Raw genomic sequence first — 21,482 nt, 5'->3', positions numbered from 1 at the left:
CAGTGCACGATGGGAGAGGAGGAGGAGTCTACACAATTCATCCTCCGGGTGCAAGACCTGTGGAGAAGTGAAACGGGTACGGCGTGGGATCAATCCACCGCCCAGTTCTATTTCATAATTAAAAAAGGGGCTCCCGAAGGAGGTACAGAAGACCTTGGATAAAATAGTTGGGATAGAAGCCAAGGGCTGGCCAGAAATTCAAAGCATAATTGTGCATCATGTAGGAGGATCAAAGAAAGAGAAAAGGAGATAGCCCAGAAAAGATTGGCAGATGAAGCAAAGTTAGTGCAGAATAAGCTAGTGAAGGTTGCAGCACTGAACGCAACCACATCGACTGATAGGAGCAGTGAAGGAGAAGATGGAACAGGAAACGCACCAGTGAGGATGGCTGCAGCATGGGTTACCGGAGGACAAGAACAGTGAGATGGAGAGGAACAGTATGGAGGGCCTCAATGGCAAGGAAGACCAGCAAGAGGACGAGGTGGGTACAGAGGGCCACGAAGGGGATTCGGAGCAATGGGGAATAGGGGATTTGGAGGGCCTGGAATGAGAGGAGGGCCACAAGGACCGTGTTGGAATTGTGGTAGATGGGGACACTATTCAAGAGACTGTAGCATGCGACCTATGGGGTATTATCAAGGGCGGTATGCAATGGGAAACAAACAGTATGGACACCCACATCCAGGTAGCCCCTATGGATTACCCATGGGAGGGGGAGGACAAGGTGATCAATACTATAGTGAGCCACAAATGCAGCAAAGGCAACAACCTCAAAAGCCACTGCCACTTCAGAGGGGAGCACCTCAGCCCATGGCCAGACAAAACACAGTAGGTTGCACAAATAACAACATTTTTTGCAACATCAGCGAATGGTGTGCCTGCGCCTTTCTGCAGCACAGCAGTGGTAGGGGATAATGTTTTCTCAGTGCCAGGAACTGTAACATACACAGACAAGGACAGCCCACAGGGAGCACTTGTGTGTCCAGTCCTATCTACTACTCTACGTGCAGAAGAGGAACCACTAGTGGGAGCAGAGATAGGAAACAAGCAGTTTATCTTTATGGTAGACTCAGGAGCAGATAAATCGTGTCTCATGGAAGGGCGATTTCCACTCTCAGGAAAATAATTGGAAATGCAGGGGTTCTCTGGGGCCATTTTAAAAGTTCCTTACACAAAAGATCTCGACATAACGGTGGGGGAAAACACAGTGCACACTCCCTTACTATATCACGAAGACGCGCCAATCAATTTACTGGGAAGGGACTTGGTAAGCAAGTTAAACATGACCATCTCCTTTACTGAGCGGGGAATAGTGTGTTTGACTCCAGGAGGGTGCCCCATACGAGCAATGCTAATGATTAGCACAATGACAAATGAAGTGATGGTAAGAGGGGTGCCAATTGACATGGACATGTTCATTTATGGCATCAGATTGCTGGCTCGAGTAGTACCAGAAATAATTAGAAAGGAATGGAGGGTGCCTGCGGATTTCATTTTACTCCCGATTGTGAATACAGATGTTGTACCAGGAACCATCCTGCCAATCGATCTAGAGGTGGTTCAGGTTTAAAGTAAATGTATCGCAGTGATAGGACTGGACACACATGGCTGCGAATGGAGAACAGTACTATGCATAGATCCAAACATAATGTTGCTCGATTGAACTGATGAAGAACTGTTTACTGACAATGAATGCGATGGTGAAATAATAATGGAAATAAGTATACCCTGCGACCTTATGATTCAATACAGAGAAGTACACAATCCACTCATGGCCAGTTTAAGCATCCCACCTACAATTTTTGATGAAGATATGAAAAGAGTACTGCCAGAGGTCTGGACTACAGGTCCACATGATGTAGGATTATTGCATGACATAACTCCCATAAAGATAACATTGAAACCAGGTGCAATACTCCCAAGAGTTAAACAGTACCCAATATCAAAAGAGGCAGAGGAAGGAATAAAAGCAACAATAGGTGCCTTGTTGAAACAAGGGATAATAGTGGCATCCAACTCCCCACAGTGCTGGGGGGTGGGGGTGCAGGGGGACATGAGTTGGACATGAGTGGGGGCCTGCTGGCAGATGCCCCACAGTGCTGGGGGGTAGGGGTGCAGGGGAACATGAGTTGGGGCCTGGTGGAGGGTGCACCACAGTGCTGGGGGGTGGGGGCGATGGGAAACATGAGTGGGGGCCTGGTGGAGGGTGCACCACAGTGCTGGGGGGTGGGGGTGCAGGGGAACATGAGTTGGACATGAGTGGGGGTATGGTGGAGGGTGCCCCACAGTGCTGGGGGATGGGAGTGCAGGGGAACATGAGTTGGGGCATGGTGGAGGGTGCACTACAGTGCTGGGGGGTGGGGGTGATGGGAGACATGAGTGGGAGCCTGGTGGAGGGTGCACCACAGTGCTGGGGGGTGGGGGTGCAGGGGGACATGAGTTGGACATGAGTGGGGGTCTGCTGGCAGGTGCCCCACAGTGCTGGGGGGTGGGGGTGCAGGGGAACATGAGTTGGACATGAGTGGGTGCATGGTGGAGGGTGCACCACAGTGCTGGGGGTGGGGGTGCAGGGGAACATGAGTTGGACATGAGTGGGGGCCTGCTGGCAGGTGCCCCACAGTGCTGGGGGTGCAGGGGAACATGAGTTGGGGCCCGGTGGAGGGTGCCCCACAGTGCTGGGGGTGGGGGTGATGGGAGACATGAGTGGGGGCCTGGTGGAGGGTGCACCACAGTGCTGGGGGGTGGAGGTGCAGGGGGACATGAGTTGACATGAGTGGGGGCCTGCTGGCAGGTGCCCCACAGTGCTGGGGGGTGGGGGTGCAGGGGAACATGGGTTGGGGCCTGGTGGAGGGTGCACCACAGTGCTGGGGGGGTGGGGGTGATGGGAGACATGAGTGGGGGCCTGGTGGAGGGTGCCCCACAGTGCTGGGGGGTGGGGGTGATGGGAGACATGAGTGGGGGCCTGGTGGAGGGTGCACCACAGTGCTGGGTGGTGGGGGTGATGGGAGACATGAGTGGGAGCCTGGTGGAGGGTGCACCACAGTGCTGGGGTGTTGGGGTGCAGGGTGTCATGAGTTGGACATGAGTGGGGGCCTGCTGGCAGGTGCCCCACAGTGCTGGGGGGTGGGGGTGCAGGGGAACATGAGTTGGACATGAGTGGGGGCCTGGTGGAGGGTGCACCACAGTGCTGGGGGGTGGGGGTGCAGGGGAACATGAGTTGGACATGAGTGGGGGCCTGCTGGCAGGTGCCCCTCAGTGCTGGGGGGTGGGGGTGCAGGGGAACATAAGTTGGGGCCTGGTGGAGGGTGCCCCACAGTGCTGGGGGGTGGGGGTGATGGGAGACATGAGTGGGGGCCTGGTGGAGGGTGCACCACAGTGCTGAGGGGTGGGGGTGCAGGGGGACATGAGTTGGACCTGAGTGGGGGCCTGCTGGCAGGTGCCCCACAGTGCTGGGGGTGGGGGTGCAGTGTAACATGAGTTGGGGCCTGGTGGAGGGTGCACCACAGTGCTGGGGGGTGGGGGTGATGGGAGACATGAGTGGGGGCCTGTGGGAGGGTGCCCCACAGTGCTGGGGTGTGGGGGTGCAGGGGAACATGAGTTGGGGCCTGGTGGAGGGTGCACCACAGTGCTGGGGCGTGGGGGTGATGGGAGACATGAGTGGGAGCCTGGTGGAGGGTGCACCACAGTGGTTGGGGGTGGGGGTGATGGGAGACATGAGTTATACATGAGTGGGGGCCTGCTGGCAGGTGCCCCACAGTGCTGGGGGGTGGGGGTGCAGGGGAACATGAGTTGGACATGAGTGGGGGCCTGGTGGAGGGTGCACCACAGTGCTGGGGGTGGGGGTGCAGGGGAACATGAGTTGGACATGAGTGGGGGCCTGCTGCAGGTGCCCCACAGTGCTGGGGGTGGGGTGCAGGGGAACATGAGTTGGGGCCTGGTGGAGGGTGCCCCACAGTGCTGGGGGGTGGGGGTGATGGGAGACATGAGTGGGGCCCTGGTGGAGGGTGCACCACAGTGCTGGGGGGTGGGGGTGCAGGGGGACATGAGTTGGACATGAGTGGGGGCCTGCTGGCAGGTGCCCCACAGTGCTGGGGGGTGGGGGTGCAGGGGGACATGAGTTGGGGCCTGGTGGAGGGTGCACCACAGTGCTGGGGGGTGGGGGTGATGGGAGACATGGTGGGGGCATGGTGGAGGGTGCACAACAGTGCTGGGGGGTGGGGTGCAGGGGAACGTTAGTTGGGGCCTGGTGGAGGGTGCCCCACAGTGCTGGGGGGTGGGGGTGATGGGAGACATGAGTGGGGCCCTGGTGGAGGGTGCACCACAGTGCTGGGGGGTGGGGGTGATGGGAGACATGAGTGGGAGCCTAGTGGAGGGTGCACCACAGTGCTGGGGTGTTGGGGTGCAGGGTGACATGAGTTGGACATGAGTGGGGGCCTGCTGGCAGGTGCCCCACAGTGCTGGGGGGTGGGGGTGCAGGGGAACATGAGTTGGACATGAGTGGGGGCCTGCTGGCAGGTGCCCCACAGTGCTGGGGGGTGGGGGTGCAGGGGAACATGAGTTGGACATGAGTGGGGGCCTGGTGGAGGGTGCACCACAGTGCTGGGGGGTGGGGGTGCAGGGGGACATGAGTTGGACCTGAGTGGGGGCCTGCTGGCAGGTGCCCCACAGTGCTGGGGGTGGGGGTGCAGTGGAACATGAGTTGGGGCCTGGTGGAGGGTGCACCACAGTGCTGGGGGGTGGGGGTGATGGGAGACATGAGTGGGGGCCTGTGGGAGGGTGCCCCACAGTGCTGGGGTGTGGGGGTGCAGGGGAACATGAGTTGGGGCCTGGTGGACGGTGCACCACAGTGCTGGGGCGTGGGGGTGATGGGAGACATGAGTGGGAGCCTGGTGGAGGGTGCACCACAGTGCTTGGGGGTGGGGGTGATGGGAGACATGAGTTGGACATGAGTGGGGGCCTGCTGGCAGGTGCCCCACAGTGCTGGGGGGTGGGGGTGCAGGGGAACATGAGTTGGACATGAGTGGGGGCCTGGTGGAGGGTGCACCACAGTGCTGGGGGGTGGGGGTGCAGGGGAACATGAGTTGGACATGAGTGGGGGCCTGCTGCAGGTGCCCCACAGTGCTGGGGGTGGGGTGCAGGGGAACATGAGTTGGGGCCTGGTGGAGGGTGCCCCACAGTGCTGGGGGGTGGGGGTGATGGGAGACATGAGTGGGGGCCTGGTGGAGGGTGCACCACAGTGCTGGGGGTTGGGGGTGCAGGGGGACATGAGTTGGACATGAGTGGGGGCCTGCTGGCAGGTGCCCCACAGTGCTAGGGGTTGGGGGTGCAGGGGAACATGAGTTGGGGCCTGGTGGAGGGTGCACCACAGTGCTGGGGGGTGGGGGTGATGGGAGACATGGTGGGGGCCTGATGGAGGGTGCACCACAGTGCTGGGGGGTGGGGGTGCAGGGGAACATGAGTTGGACATGAGTGTGGGCCTGGTGGAGGGTGCCCCACAGTGCTGGGGGGTGGGGGTGCAGGGGAACATGAGTTGGGGCCTGGTGGAGGGTGCACCACAGTGCTGGGGTGGGGGTGATGGGAGACCTGAGTGGGAGCCTGGTGGAGGGTGCACCACAGTGCTGGGGGGTGGGGGTGGAGGGGGACATGAGTTGGACATGAGTGGGGGCCTGGTGGAGGGTGCACCACAGTGCTGGGGGGTGGGGGTGCAGGGGAACATGGGTTGGACATGAGTGGGGGCCTGCTGGCAGGTGCCCCACAGTGCTGGAGGGTGGGGGTGCAGGGGAACATGAGTTGGGGCCTGGTGGAGGGTGCCCCACAGTGCTGGGGGGTGGGCGTGATGGGAGACATGAGTGGGGGCCTGGCGGAGGGTGCACCACAGTGCTGGGGGGTGGGGGTGCAGGGGGACATGAGTTGGACATGAGCGGGGGCCTGCTGGCAGGTGCCCCACAGTGCTGGGGGGTGGGGGTGCAGGGGAACATGAGTTGAGGGCTGGTGGAGGGTGCACCACAGTGCTGGGGGGTGCTGGTGATAGGAGACATGAGTGGGGGCCTGGTGGAGGGTGCACCACAGTGCTCGGGGTGAGGGTGCAGGGGAACATGAGTTGGGGCCTGGTGGAGGGTGCCCCACAGTGCTGGGGGGTGGGGGTGATGGGAGACATGAGTGGGGGCCTGGTGGAGGGTGCACCACAGTGCTGGGGGTGGGGGTGCAGGGGGACATGAGTTGGACATGAGTGGGGGCCTGCTGGCAGGTGCCCCACAGTGCTGGGGGTGGGGGTGCAGTGGAACATGAGTTGGGGCCTGGTGTAGGGTGCACCACAGTGCTGGGGGGTGGGGGTGCAGGGGAACATGGGTTGGACATGAGTGGGGGCCTGCTGGCAGGTGCCCCACAGTGCTGGGGGGTGGGGGTGCAGGGGGACATGAGTTGGACATGAGTGGGGGCCTGCTGGCAGGTGCCCCACAGTGCTGGGGGTGGGGGTGCAGTGGAACATGAGTTGGGGCCTGGTGGAGGGTGCACCACAGTGATGGGGGGTGGGGGTGATGGGAGACATGAGTGGGGGCCTGTGGGAGGGTGCACCACAGTGCTGGGGGGTTGGGGTGCAGGGGATCATGAGTTTGGGCCTGGTGGAGGGTGCACCACAGTGCTGGGGGGTGGGGTGATGGGAGACATGAGTGGGAGCCTGGTGGAGGGTGCACCACAGTGCTGGGGGGTGGGGGTGATGGGAGACATGAGTTGGACATGAGTGGGGGCCTGCTGGCAGGTGCCCCACAGTGCTGGGGGGTGGGGGTGCAGGGGAACATGAGTTGGACATGAGTGGAGGCCTGGTGGAGGGTGCACCACAGAGCTGGGGGGTGGGGGTACAGGGGAACATGAGTTGGACATGAGTGGGGGCCTGCTGGCAGGTGCCCCACAGTGCTGGGTGGTGGGGGTGGAGGGGAACATGAGTTGGGGCCTGGTGGAGGGTGCCCCACAGTGCTGGGGGGTGGGGTGATGGGAGACATGAGTGGGGGCCTGGTGGAGGGTGCACCACAGTGCTGCGGGGTGGGGGTGCAAGGGGACATGAGTTGGACATGAGTGGGGGCCTGCTGGCAGGTGCCCCACAGTGCTGGGGGGTGGGGGTGCAGGGGAACATGAGTTGGACATGAGTGGGGGCCTGCTGGCAGGTGCCCCACAGTGCTGGGGGGTGGGGGTGCAGGGGAACATGAGTTGGACATGAGTGGGGGCCTGGTGGAGGGTGCACCACAGTGCTGGGGGTGGGGGTGCAGGGGGACATGAGTTGGACCTGAGTGGGGGCCTGCTGGCAGGTGCCCCACAGTGCTGGGGGTGGGGGTGCAGTGGAACATGAGTTGGGGCCTGGTGGAGGGTGCACCACAGTGCTGGGGGGTGGGGGTGATGGGAGACATGAGTGGGGGCCTGTGGGAGGGTGGCCCACAGTGCTGGGGTGTGGGGGTGCAGGGGAACATGAGTTGGGGCCTGGTGGACGGTGCACCACAGTGCTGGGGCGTGGGGGTGATGGGAGACATGAGTGGGAGCCTGGTGGAGGGTGCACCACAGTGCTTGGGGGTGGGGGTGATGGGAGACATGAGTTGGACATGAGTGGGGGCCTGCTGGCAGGTGCCCCACAGTGCTGGGGGGTGGGGGTGCAGGGGAACATGAGTTGGACATGAGTGGGGGCCTGGTGGAGGGTGCACCACAGTGCTGGGGGGTGGGGGTGCAGGGGAACATGAGTTGGACATGAGTGGGGGCCTGCTGCAGGTGCCCCACAGTGCTGGGGGTGGGGTGCAGGGGAACATGAGTTGGGGCCTGGTGGAGGGTGCCCCACAGTGCTGGGGGGTGGGGGTGATGGGACACATGAGTGGGGGCCTGGTGGAGGGTGCACCACAGTGCTGGGGGGTGGGGGTGATGGGACACATGAGTGGGGGCCTGGTGGAGGGTGCACCATAGTGCTGGGGGTTGGGGGTGCAGGGGGACATGAGTTGGACATGAGTGGGGGCCTGCTGGCAGGTGCCCCACAGTGCTAGGGGTTGGGGGTGCAGGGGAACATGAGTTGGGGCCTGGTGGAGGGTGCACCACAGTGCTGGGGGGTGGGGGTGATGGGAGACATGGTGGGGGCCTGATGGAGGGTGCACCACAGTGCTGGGGGGTGGGGGTGCAGGGGAACATGAGTTGGACATGAGTGTGGGCCTGGTGGAGGGTGCCCCACAGTGCTGGGGGGTGGGGGTGCAGGGGAACATGAGTTGGGGCCTGGTGGAGGGTGCACCACAGTGCTGGGGTGGGGGTGATGGGAGACCTGAGTGGGAGCCTGGTGGAGGGTGCACCACAGTGCTGGGGGGTGGGGGTGGAGGGGGACATGAGTTGGACATGAGTGGGGGCCTGGTGGAGGGTGCACCACAGTGCTGGGGGGTGGGGGTGCAGGGGAACATGGGTTGGACATGAGTGGGGGCCTGCTGGCAGGTGCCCCACAGTGCTGGAGGGTGGGGGTGCAGGGGAACATGAGTTGGGGCCTGGTGGAGGGTGCCCCACAGTGCTGGGGGGTGGGCGTGATGGGAGACATGAGTGGGGGCCTGGCGGAGGGTGCACCACAGTGCTGGGGGGTGGGGGTGCAGGGGGACATGAGTTGGACATGAGTGGGGGCCTGCTGGCAGGTGCCCCACAGTGCTGGGGGGTGGGGGTGCAGGGGAACATGAGTTGAGGGCTGGTGGAGGGTGCCCCACAGTGCTGGGGGGTGGGGGTGATGGGACACATGAGTGGGGGCCTGGTGGAGGGTGCACCACAGTGCTGGGGGTTGGGGGTGCAGGGGGACATGAGTTGGACATGAGTGGGGGCCTGCTGGCAGGTGCCCCACAGTGCTAGGGGTTGGGGGTGCAGGGGAACATGAGTTGGGGCCTGGTGGAGGGTGCACCACAGTGCTGGGGGGTGGGGGTGATGGGAGACATGGTGGGGGCCTGATGGAGGGTGCACCACAGTGCTGGGGGGTGGGGGTGCAGGGGAACATGAGTTGGACATGAGTGTGGGCCTGGTGGAGGGTGCCCCACAGTGCTGGGGGGTGGGGGTGCAGGGGAACATGAGTTGGGGCCTGGTGGAGGGTGCACCACAGTGCTGGGGTGGGGGTGATGGGAGACCTGAGTGGGAGCCTGGTGGAGGGTGCACCACAGTGCTGGGGGGTGGGGGTGGAGGGGGACATGAGTTGGACATGAGTGGGGGCCTGGTGGAGGGTGCACCACAGTGCTGGGGGGTGGGGGTGCAGGGGAACATGGGTTGGACATGAGTGGGGGCCTGCTGGCAGGTGCCCCACAGTGCTGGAGGGTGGGGGTGCAGGGGAACATGAGTTGGGGCCTGGTGGAGGGTGCCCCACAGTGCTGGGGGGTGGGCGTGATGGGAGACATGAGTGGGGGCCTGGCGGAGGGTGCACCACAGTGCTGGGGGGTGGGGGTGCAGGGGGACATGAGTTGGACATGAGTGGGGGCCTGCTGGCAGGTGCCCCACAGTGCTGGGGGGTGGGGGTGCAGGGGAACATGAGTTGAGGGCTGGTGGAGGGTGCACCACAGTGCTGGGGGGTGCTGGTGATGGGAGACATAAGTGGGGGCCTGGTGGAGGGTGCACCACAGTGCTCGGGGTGAGGGTGTAGGGGAACATGAGTTGGGGCCTGGTGGAGGGTGCCCCACAGTGCTGGGGGGTGGGGGTGATGGGAGACATGAGTGGGGGCCTGGTGGAGGGTGCACCACAGTGCTGGGGGGTGGGGGTGCAGGGGGACATGAGTTGGACATGAGTGGGGGCCTGCTGGCAGGTGCCCCACAGTGCTGGGGGTGGGGGTGCAGTGGAACATGAGTTGGGGCCTGGTGGAGGGTGCACCACAGTGCTGGGGGGTGGGGGTGCAGGGGAACATGGGTTGGACATGAGTGGGGGCCTGCTGGCAGGTGCCCCACAGTGCTGGGGGGTGGGGGTGCAGGGGGACATGAGTTGGACATGAGTGGGGGCCTGCTGGCAGGTGCCCCACAGTGCTGGGGGTGGGGGTGCAGTGGAACATGAGTTGGGGCCTGGTGGAGGGTGCACCACAGTGATGGGGGGTGGGGGTGATGGGAGACATGAGTGGGGGCCTGTGGGAGGGTGCACCACAGTGCTGGGGGGTTGGGGTGCAGGGGATCATGAGTTTGGGCCTGGTGGAGGGTGCACCACAGTGCTGGGGGGTGGGGTGATGGGAGACATGAGTGGGAGCCTGGTGGAGGGTGCACCACAGTGCTGGGGGGTGGGGGTGATGGGAGACATGAGTTGGACATGAGTGGGGGCCTGCTGGCAGGTGCCCCACAGTGCTGGGGGGTGGGGGTGCAGGGGAACATGAGTTGGACATGAGTGGGGGCTTGGTGGAGGGTGCACCACAGAGCTGGGGGGTGGGGGTACAGGGGAACATGAGTTGGACATGAGTGGGGGCCTGCTGGCAGGTGCCCCACAGTGCTGGGTGGTGGGGGTGGAGGGGAACATGAGTTGGGGCCTGGTGGAGGGTGCCCCACAGTGCTGGGGGGTGGGGTGATGGGAGACATGAGTGGGGGCCTGGTGGAGGGTGCACCACAGTGCTGCGGGGTGGGGGTGCAAGGGGACATGAGTTGGACATGAGTGGGGGCCTGCTGGCAGGTGCCCCACAGTGCTGGGGGGTGGGGGTGCAGGGGAACATGAGTTGGGGCCTGGTGGAGGGTGCACCACAGTGCTGGGCGTTGGGGGTGATGGGAGACATGGTGGGGGCCTGGTGGAGGGTGCACCACAGTGCTGGGGGGTGGTGGTGCAGGGGAACATGAGTTGGACATGAGTGTGGGCCTGGTGGAGGGTGACCCACAGTGCTGGGGGGTGGGGTGCAGGGGAACATGAGTTGGGGCCTGGTGGAGGGTGCACCACAGTGCTGGGGGGTGGGGGTGATGGGAGACATGAGTGGGAGCCTGGTGGAGGGTGCACCACAGTGCTGGGGGGTGGGGGTGGAGGGGGACATGAGTTGGACATGTGTGGGTGCCTGCTGGCAGGTGCCCCACAGTGCTGGGGGGTGGGGGTGCAGGGGAACATGAGTTGGACATGAGTGGGGGCCTTGTGGAGGGTGCACCACAGTGCTGGGGGGTGGGGGTGCAGGGGAACATGGGTTGGACATGAGTGGGGGCCTGCTGGCAGGTGCCCCACAGTGCTGGGGGGTGGGGGTGCAGGGGAACATGAGTTGGGGCCTGGTGGAGGGTACCCCACAGTGCTGGGGGGTGGGCGTGATGGGAGGCATGAGTGGGGGCCTGGCGGAGGGTGCACCACAGTGCTGGGGGGTGGGAGTGCAGGGGGAAATAAGTTGGACATGAGTGGGGGCCTGCTGGCAGGTGCCCCACAGTGCTGGGGGGTTGGGGGTGCAGGGGAACATGAGTTGGGGCCTGGTGGAGGGTGCACCACAGTGCTGGGGGGTGCTGGTGATGGGAGACATGAGCGGGGGCCTGGTGGAGGGTGCACCGCAGTGCTGGGGGGTGAGGGTGCAGGGGAACATGAGTTGGGGCCTGGTGGAGGGTGCCCCACAGTGCTGGGGGGTGGGGGTGATGGGAGACATGCGTGGGGGCCTGGTGGAGGGTGCACCACAGTGCTGGGGGGTGTGGGTGCAGGGGGACATGAGTTGGACATGAGTGGGGGCCTGCTGGCAGGTGCCCCATAGTGCTGGGGGTGGGGGTGCAGTGGAACATGAGTTGGGGCCTGGTGGAGGGTGCACCACAGTGCTGGGGGGGTGATGGGAGACATGAGTGGGGGCCTGTGGGAGGGTGCACCACATTGCTGGGGGGTGGGGGTGCAGGGGATCATGAGTTGGGGCCTGGTGGAGGGTGCACCACAGTGCTGGGGGGTGGGGGTGATGGGAGACATGAGTGGGAGCCTGGTGGAGGGTGCACCACAGTGCTGGGGGGTGAGGGTGATGGGAGACATGAGTTGGACATGAGTGGGGGCCTGGTGGAGGGTGCACCACAGAGCTGGGGGGTGGGGGTGCAGGGGGACCTTAGTTGGACATGAGTGGGGGCCTGCTGGCAGGTGCCCCACTGTGCTGGGGGGTGGGGGTGGAGGGGAACATGAGTTGGGGCCTGGTGGAGGGTGCCCCACAGTGCTGGGGGGTGGGGGTGATGGGAGACATTAGTGGGGGCCTGGTGGAGGGTGCACCACAGTGCTGGGGGGTGGGGGTGCAGGGGGACATGGTTGGACATGAGCGGGGGCCTGCTGGCAGGTGCCCCACAGTGCTGGGGGGTGGGGGTGCAGGGGAAAATGAGTTGGGGCCTGGTGGAGGGTGCACCACAGTGCTGGGGGGTGGGGGTGATGGGAGACAGGGTGGGGGCCTGGTGGAGGGTGCACCACAGTGCTGGGGGGGTGGTGGTGCAGGGGAACATGAGTTGGACATGAGTGGGGGCTTGGTGGAGGGTGCCCCACAGTGCTGGGGGGTGGGGGTGCAGGGGAACATGAGTTGGGGCCTGGTGGAGGGTGCACCACAGTGCTGGGGGGTGGGGGTGATGGGAGACATGAGTGGGAGCCTGGTGGAGGGTGCACCACAGTGCTGGGGGGTGGGGGTGCAGGGGGACATGAGTTGGACATGAGTGGGTGCCTGCTGGCAGGTGCCCCACAGTGCTGGGGGTGGAGGTGCAGGGGAACATGAGTTGGACATGAGTGGGGGCCTGGTGGAGGGTGCCCCACAGTGCTGGGGGGTGGGGGTGGGGGTGCAGGGGAACATGGGTTGGACATGAGTGGGGGCCTGCTGGCAGGTGCCCCACAGTGCTGGGGGGTGAGGGTGCAGGGGAACATGAGTTGGGGCCTGGTGGAGCGTGCCCCACAATGCTGGGGGGTGGGCGTGATGGGAGACATGAGTGGAGGCCTGGTGGAGGGTGCACCACAGTGCTGGGGGGTGGGGGTGCAGGGGGACATGAGTTGGACATGAGTGGGGGCCTTCTGGCAGGTGCCCCACAGTGCTGGGGGGTGAGGGTGCAGGGGAACATGAGTTGGGGCCTGGTGGAGCGTGCCCCACAATGCTGGGGGGTGGGCGTGATGGGAGACATGAGTGGAGGCCTGGTGGAGGGTGCACCACAGTGCTGGGGGGTGGGGGTGCAGGGGAACATGAGTTGGGGCCTGGTGGAGGGTGCACCACAGTGCTGGGGGGTGCTGGTGATGGGAGACATGAGTGGGGGCCTGGTGGAGGGTGCACCACAGTGCTGGGGGGTGGGGGTGCAGGGGAAGATGAGTTGGGGCCTGGTGGAGGGTGCCCCACAGACCTGGGGGGTGGGGGTGATGGGAGACATGAGTGGGGGCCTGGTGGAGGGTGCACCACAGTGCTGGGGGGTGGGGGTGCAGGGGGACATGAGTTGGACATGATTGGGGGCCTGCTGGCAGGTGCCCCACAGTGCTGGGGGGTGGGGGTGCAGGGGAACATGAGTTGGACATGAGTGGGGGCCTGCTGACAGGTGCCCCACAGTGCTGGGGGGTGGGGGTGCAGGGGAACATGAGGTGGGGCCTGGTGGAGGGTGCACCACAGTGCTGGGGGGTGGGGTGATGGGAGACATGAGTGGGGGCCTGGTGGAGGGTGCACCACAGTGCTGGGGTGGGGGTGATGGGGGACATGAGTTGGACATGAGTGGGGGCCTGCTGGCAGGTGCCTCACAGTGCTGGGGGGTGGGGGTGCAGGGGGACATGAGTTGGACATGAGTGGGGGCCTGCTGTAAGGTGCCCCACAGTGCTGGGGAGTGGGGGTGCAGGGGAACATGAGTTGGACATGAGTGGGGGCCTGGTGGAGGGTGCACCACAGTGCTGGGGGGTGGGGGTGCAGGGGAACATGAGTTGGACATGAGTGGGGGCCTGCTGGCAGGTGCCCCACAGTGCTGGGGGTGGGGGTGCAGGGGAACATGAGTTGGGGCCTGGTGGAGGGTGCCCCACAGTGCTGGGGGGTGGGGTGATGGGAGACATGAGTGGGGGCCTGGTGGAGGGTGCACCACAGTGCTGGGGTGTGGGGGTGTAGGGGGACATGAGTTGGACATGAGTGGGGGCATGCTGGCAGGTGCCCCACAGTGGTGGGGGTGCAGGGGAACATGAGTTGGGGCCTGGTGGAGGGTGCACCACAGTGCTGGGGGTGGGGGTGCAGGGGAACATGAGTTGGACATGAGTGGGGGCCTGGTGGAGGGTGCCCCACAGTGCTGGGGGGTGGGGGTGCAGGGGAACATGAGTTGGGGCCTGGTGGAGGGAGCACCACAGTGCTGGGGGGTGGGGTTGATGGGAGACATGAGTGGGAGCCTGGTGGAGGGTGCACCACAGTGCTGGGGGTGGGGGTGCAGCGGGACATGAGTTGGACATGAGTGGGGGCCTGCTGGCAGGTGCCCCACAGTGCTGGGGGGTGGGGGTGCAGGGGAACATGAGTTGAACATGAGTGGGGGCCTGGTGGAGGGTGCACCACAGTGCTGGGGAGTGGGGGTGCAGGGGAACATGAGTTGAACATGAGTGGGGGCCTGCTGTCAGGTGCCCCATAGTGCTGGGGAGTGGGTGCAGGGGAACATGAGTTGGACATGAGTGGGGGCCTGGTGGAGGGTGCACCACAGTGCTGGGGGTGGGGGTGCAGGGGAACATGAGTTGGACATGAGTGGGGGCCTGCTGGCAGGTGCCCCACAGTGCTGGGGGGTGGGAGTGCAGGGGAACATTAGTTGGGGCCTGGTGGAGGGTGCCCCACAGTGCTGGGGGTGGGGGTGATGGGAGACATGAGTGGGGGCCTGGTGGAGGGTGCACCACAGTTCTGGGGGTGGGGGTGCAGGGGAACATGAGTTGGACATGAGTGGGGGCCTGCTGGCAGGTGCCGCACAGTGCTGGGGGGTGGGGGTGCAGGGGAACATGAGTTGGGGCCTGGTGGAGGGTGCACCACAGTGCTGGGGGGTGGGGGTGATGGGAGACATGAGTGGGGGCCTGGTGGAGGGTGCACCAGAGTGCTGGGGGGTGGGGGTGCAGGGGGACATGAGTTGGACATGAGTGGGGGCCTGCTGGCAGGTGCCCCACAGTGCTGGGGGGTGGGGGGCAGGGTAACATGAGTTGGGGCCTGGTGGAGGGTGCCCCACAGTGCTGGGGGGTGGGGGTGATGGGAGACATGAGTGGGGGCCTGGTGGAGGGTGCTCCACAGTGCTGGGGGTGGGGGTGATGGGAGACATGAGTGAGAGCCTGGTGGAGGGTGCACCACAGTGCTGGGTGGTGGGGGTGCAGGGGGACATGAGTTGGACATGAGTGGGGGCCTGCTGGCAGGTGCCCCACAGTGCTGGGGGGTGGTGGTGCAGTGGAACATGAGTTGTACCTGAGTGGGGGCCTGGTGGAGGGTGCACCACAGTGCTGGGGGGTGGGGGTGCATGGGAACATGGGTTGGACATGAGTGGGGGCCTGCTGGCAGGTGCCCCACAGTGCTGGGGGGTGGGGGTGCAGGGGAACATGAGTTGGACATGAGTGGGGGCCTGGTGGAGGGTGCATCACAGTGCTGGGGGGTGGGGTTGCAGGGGAACATGAGTTGGGGCCTGGTGGAGGGTGCACCACTGTGCTGGGGGTGGGGGTGATGGGAGACATGAGTGGGAGCCTGGTGGAGGGTGCACCACAGTGCTGGGGGGTGGGGGTGCAGGGGGACATGAGTTGGACATGAGTGGGTGCCTGCTGGCAGGTGCCGCACAGTGCTGGAGGGTGGGGGTGCAGGGGAACATGAGTTGGACATGAGTGGGGGCCTGGTGAAGGGTGCACCACAGTGCTGGGGGGTGAGGGTGCAGGGGATCATGAGTTGGACATGAGTGGGGGCCTGCTGGCAGGTGCCTCACAGTGCTGGGGGGTGGGGGTGCAGGGGAACATGAGTTGGACATGAGTGGGGGCCTGGTGGAGGGTGCACCACAGTGCTGGGGGGTGGGGGTGCAGGGGAACATGAGTTGGACATGAGTGGGGGCCTGCTGGCAGGTGCCCCACAGTGCTGGGGGGTGGGGGTGCAGGGGAACATGAGTTGGGGCCTGGTGGAGGGTGCCCCACAGTGCTGGGGGGTGGGGGTGATGGGAGACATGAGTGGGGGCCTGGTGGAGGGTGCACCACAGTGCTGGGGTGTGGGGGTGTAGGGGGACATGAGTTGGACATGAGTGGGGGCCTGCTGGCAGGTGCCCCACAGTGGTGGGGGTGCAGGGGAACATGAGTTGGGGCCTGGTGGAGGGTGCACCACAGTGCTGGGGTGGTGGGGAAGATGGGAGACATGAGTGGGGGCCTGGTGGAGGGTGCACCACAGTGCTGGGTGGTGGGGGTGCAGGGGAACATGAGTTGGATATGAGTGGGGGCCTGGTGGAGGGTGCCCCACAGTGCTGGGGGGTGGGGGTGCAGGGGAACATGAGTTGGGGCCTGGTGGAGGAAGCACCACAGTGCTGGGGGGTGGGGTGATGGGAGACATGAGTGGGAGCCTGGTGGAGGGTGCACCACAGTGCTGGGGGGTGGAGGTTCAGGGGGACATGAGTTGGACATGAGTGGGGGCCTGCTGGCAGGTGCCCCACAGTGCTAGGGGGTGGGGGTGCAGGGGAACATGAGTTGGACATGAGTGGGGGCCTGGTGGAGGGTGCACCACAGTGCTGGGGAGTGGGGGTGCAGGGGAACATGAGTTGAACATGAGTGGGGGCCTGCTGGCAGGTGCCTCACAGTGCTGGGGGGTGGGGGTGCAGGGGAACATGAGTTGGACATGAGTGGGGGCCTTGTGGAGGGTGCACCACAGTGCTGGGGGGTGGGGGTGCAGGGGAACATGAGTTGGACATGAGTGGGGGCCTGCTGGCAGGTGCCCCACAGTGCTGGGGGGTGGGGGTGCAGGGGAACATGAGTTGGGGCCTGGTGGAGGGTGCCCCACAGTGCTGGGGGGTGGGGGTGATGGGAGACATGAGTGGGGGCCTGGTGGAGGGTGCACCACAGTGCTGGGGTGTGGGGGTGTAGGGGGACATGAGTTGGACATGAGTGGGGGCCTGCTGGCAGGTGCCCCACAGTGGTGGGGGTGCAGGGGAACATGAGTTGGGGCCTGGTGGAGGGTGCACCACAGTGCTGGGGTGGTGGGGAAGATGGGAGACATGAGTGGGGGCCTGGTGGAGGGTGCACCACAGTGCTGGGTGGTGGGGGTGCAGGGGAACATGAGTTGGATATGAGTGGGGGCCTGGTGGAGGGTGCCCCACAGTGCTGGGGGGTGGGGGTGCAGGGGAACATGAGTTGGGGCCTGGTGGAGGAAGCACCACAGTGCTGGGGGGTGGGGTGATGGGAGACATGAGTGGGAGCCTGGTGGAGGGTGCACCACAGTGCTGGGGGGTGGAGGTTCAGGGGGACATGAGTTGGACATGAGTGGGGGCCTGCTGGCAGGTGCCCCACAGTACTAGGGGGTGGGGGTGCAGGGGAACATGAGTTGGACATGAGTGGGGGCCTGGTGGAGGGTGCACCACAGTGCTGGGGAGTGGGGGTGCAGGGGAACATGAGTTGAACATGAGTGGGGGCCTGCTGGCAGGGCCCCATAGTGCTGGGGGGTGGGTGCAGGGGAACATGAGTTGGACATGAGTGGGGGCCTGGTGGAGGGTGCACCACAGTGCTGGGGGTGGGGGTGCAGGGGAACATGAGTTGGACATGAGTGGGGGGCTGCTGGCAGGTGCCCCACAGTGCTGGGGGGTGGGAGTGCAGGGGAACATTAGTTGGGGTTTGGTGGAGGTTGCCCCACAGTGCTGGGGGGTGGAGGTGATGGGAGACATGAGTGGGGGCCTGGTGGAGGGTGCACCACAGTTCTGGGGGGTGGGGGTGCAGGGGAACATGAGTTGGACATGAGTGGGGGCCTGCTGGCAGGTGCCCCACAGTGCTGGGGGGTGGGGGTGCAGGGGAACATGAGTTGGGGCCTGGTGGAGGGTGCACCACAGTGCTGGGGGGTGGGGGAGATGGGAGACATGAGTGGGGGCCTGGTGGAGGGTGCACCACAGTGCTGGGGGGTGGGGGTGCAGGGGGACATGAGTTGGACATGAGTGGGGGCCTGCTGGCAGGTGCCCCACAGTGCTGGGGGGTGGGGGTGCAGGGGAACATGAGTTGGGGCCTGGTGGAGGGTGCCCCACAGTGCTGGGGGGTGGGGGTGATGGGAGACATGAGTGGGGGCCTGGTGGAGGGTGCACCACAGTGCTGGGGGGATGTGGGTGCAGGGGGACATGAGTTGGACATGAGTGGGGGCCTGCTGGCAGGTGCCCCACAGTGCTGGGGATGGAGGTGCAGGGGAACATGAGTTGGACATGAGTGGGGGTCTGCTGGCAGGTGCCCCACAGTGCTGGGGGGTGTGGGTGCAGGGGAACATGAGTTGGGGCCTGGTGGAGGGTGCAGCACAGTGCCGAGGGGTGGGGGTGATGGGAGACATGAGTGGGGGCCTGGTGGAGGGTGCTCCACAGTGCTGGGGGGTGGGGGTGATGGGAGACATGAGTGGGAGCCTGGTGGAGGGTGCACCACAGTGCTGGTGGGTGGGGGTGCAGGGAGACATGAGTTGGACATGAGTGGGGGCCTGCTGGCAGGTGCCCCACAGTGCTGGGGGGTGGGGGTGCAGTGGAACATGAGTTGGACCTGAGTGGGGGCCTGGTGGAGGGTGCACCACAGTGCTGGGGGTGGGGGTGCAGGGGAACATGAGTTGGACATGAGTGGGGGCCTGCTGGCAGGTGCCCCACAGTGCTGGAGGGTGGGGGTGCAGGGGAACATGAGTTGGGGCCTGGTGGAGGGTGCCCCACAGTGCTGGGGGGTGGGGGTGATGGGAGACATGAGTGGGGGCCTGGTGGAGGGTGCACCACAGTGCTGGGGGGTGGGGGTGCAGGGGGACATGAGTTGGACATGAGTGGGGGCCTGCTGGCAGGTGCCCCACAGTGCTGGGGGGTGGGGGTGATGGGAGACATGAGTGGGGGCCTGGTGGATGGTGCACCATAGTGCTGGGGGGTGGGGGTGCAGGGGAACATGAGTTGGACATGAGTGGGGGCCTGGTGGAGGGTGCACCACAGTGCTGGTGGGTGGGGGTGCAGGGGAACATGAGTTGGGGCCTGGTGGAGGGTGCACCACAGTGCTGGGGGGTGGGGGTGATGGGAGACATGTGTGGAAGCCTGGTGGAGGGTGCACCACAGTGCTGGGGGGTGGGGGTCCAGGGGGACATGAGTTGGACATGAGTGGGTGCCTGCTGGCAGGTGCCCCACAGTGCTGGAGGGTGGGGGCGCAGGGGAACATGAGTTGGACATGAGTGGGGGCCTGGTGGAGGGTGCACCACAGTGCTGGGGGGTGGGGGTGCAGGGGAACATGAGTTGGACATGAGTGGGGGCCTGCTGGCAGGTGCCCCACAGTGCTGGGGTTGGGGGTGCAGGGGAACATGAGTTGGGGCCTGCTGGAGGGTGTACCACAGTGCTGGGGGGTGGGGGCGCAGGGGAACATGAGTTGGACATGAGTGGGGGCCTGGTGGACGGTGCCCCACAGTGCTGGGGGGTGGGGGTGCAGGGGAATATGAGTTGGGGCCTGGTGGAGGGTGCACTACATTGCTGGGGGGTGGGGGTGATGGGAGACATGAGTGCGAGCCTGGTGGAGGGTGCACCACAGTGCTGGGGTGTGGGGGTGCAGGGGGGCATGAGTTGGACATGAGTGGGGGCCTGCTGGCAGGTGCCCCACAGTGCTGGGGGGTGGGGGTGCAGGGGAACATCAGTTGGACATGCGTGGGGGCCTGGTGGAGGGTGCACCACAGTGCTGGGGGGTGGGGGTGCAGGGGAACATGAGTTGGACATGAGTGGGGCCTGCTGGGAGGTGCCCCACAGTGCTGGGGGGTGGGGGTGCAGGGGAACATGAGTTGGACATGAGTGGGGGCCTGGTGGAGGGTGCACCACAGTGCTGGGGGGTGGGGGTGCAGGGGAACATGAGTTGGACATGAGTGGGGGCCTGCTGGGAGGTGCCCCACAGTGCTGGTGGGTGGGGGTCCAGGGGAACATGAGTTGGGGCCTGGTGGAGGGTGCCCCACAGTGCTGGGTGGTGGGGGTGATGGGAGACATGAGTGGGGGCCTGGTGGAGGGTGCACCACAGTGCTGGGGGGTGGGGGTGCAGGGGGACATGAGTTGTACATGAGTGGGGGCCTGCTGGCAGGTGCCCCACAGTGCTGGGGGGTGGGGGTGCAGGGGAACATGAGTTGGGGCCTGGTGGAGGGTGCACCACAGTGCTGGGGGGTGGGGGTGATGGGAGACATGAGTGGGAGCCTGGTGGAGGGTGCACCACAGTGCTGGAGGTTGGGGGTGCAGGGGGACATGAGTTGGACATGAGTGGGGGCATGCTGGCAGGTGCCCCACAGTGCTGGGGGTGGGGGTGCAGGGGAACATGAGTTGGGGCCTGGTGGAGGGTGCACCACAGTGCTGGGGGGTGGGGGTGCAGGGGAACATGAGTGGGAGCCTGGTGGAGGGTTCACCACAGTGCTGGGGGGTGGGGGGTGCAGGGGGACATGAGTGGGCATGCAGGCTAGTCCCCCGTGGTGTGGGCTGCCTGCAGGGGCCGTGGAGGTTGTGGAGCGAATACCTGGGAGGACCCACACGGCCAATTCACGTGTAGTACTCCACGGAACCCCTTAAATACACGTACCCTGCTGATATCGCGTGTGAAACTTCCCGCGCACCCCACGATACACGTACCCAGGACATTCGCGTGTGGAACTACCAGCGCACCCCTGAAATACACGTACCCTGCTGATATCGCGTGTGAAACTTCCCGCGCACCCCAAGATACACGTACCCAGGACATTCGCGTGTGGAACTTCCAGCGCACCCCTGAAATACACGTACCCTGCTGATATCGCCTGTGAAACTTCCCGCGCACCCCAAGATACACGTACCCAGGACATTCGCGTGTGGAACTTCCAGCGCACCCCTGAAATACACGTACCCTGCTGATATCGCGTGTGAAACCTCCCGCGCACCCCAAGATACACGTACCCAGGACATTCACATGTGGAACTTCCAGCGCACCCCTGGAATACAAGTTCCCTGCTGATATTGTGTGTGAAACTTCCCGCGCACCCCAAGATACACGTAGCCAGGACATTCGCGTGTGGAACTTCCAGCTCACCCCAGTAATACACGTACCCTGCTGATATCGCGTGTGAAACTTCCCGTGCACCCCGAAATACACGTACCCAGGACATTCACGTGTGGAACTTTCCGCGCACCCCTGATATACACGTACCCTGCTTAATTCACGTGTGAAACTTCCCGCGCACCCCTGATGTACACGTACCCTGATGGAATCGCGTGTGGAACTTCCAGCGCACCCCTGAAATACACATACCCAGCTGAAATGACGTGAGGTACATCTCGCGCACCCCAGTGATACACGTAGCCCGCTTGCCGTGCTGGTACAGGGTTAGCGCAGCCCTTTGCGCTGGATTGGGGATTTTGATGGCTTTTCCCTGCGCAAGGGGCGTTCTTGGGGGCGTAACTGGCGCTGCTGCAGAGTCGCTG

The sequence above is a fragment of the Ambystoma mexicanum genome, chromosome 5q (genome assembly GCF_040938575.1).
Source record: "Ambystoma mexicanum isolate Mex_15411 chromosome 5q, UKY_AmexF1_1, whole genome shotgun sequence".
In the NCBI taxonomy this organism is placed as follows: Eukaryota; Metazoa; Chordata; class Amphibia; order Caudata; family Ambystomatidae; genus Ambystoma; species Ambystoma mexicanum.
Note: the sequence above shows the minus strand (reverse complement) of the source record.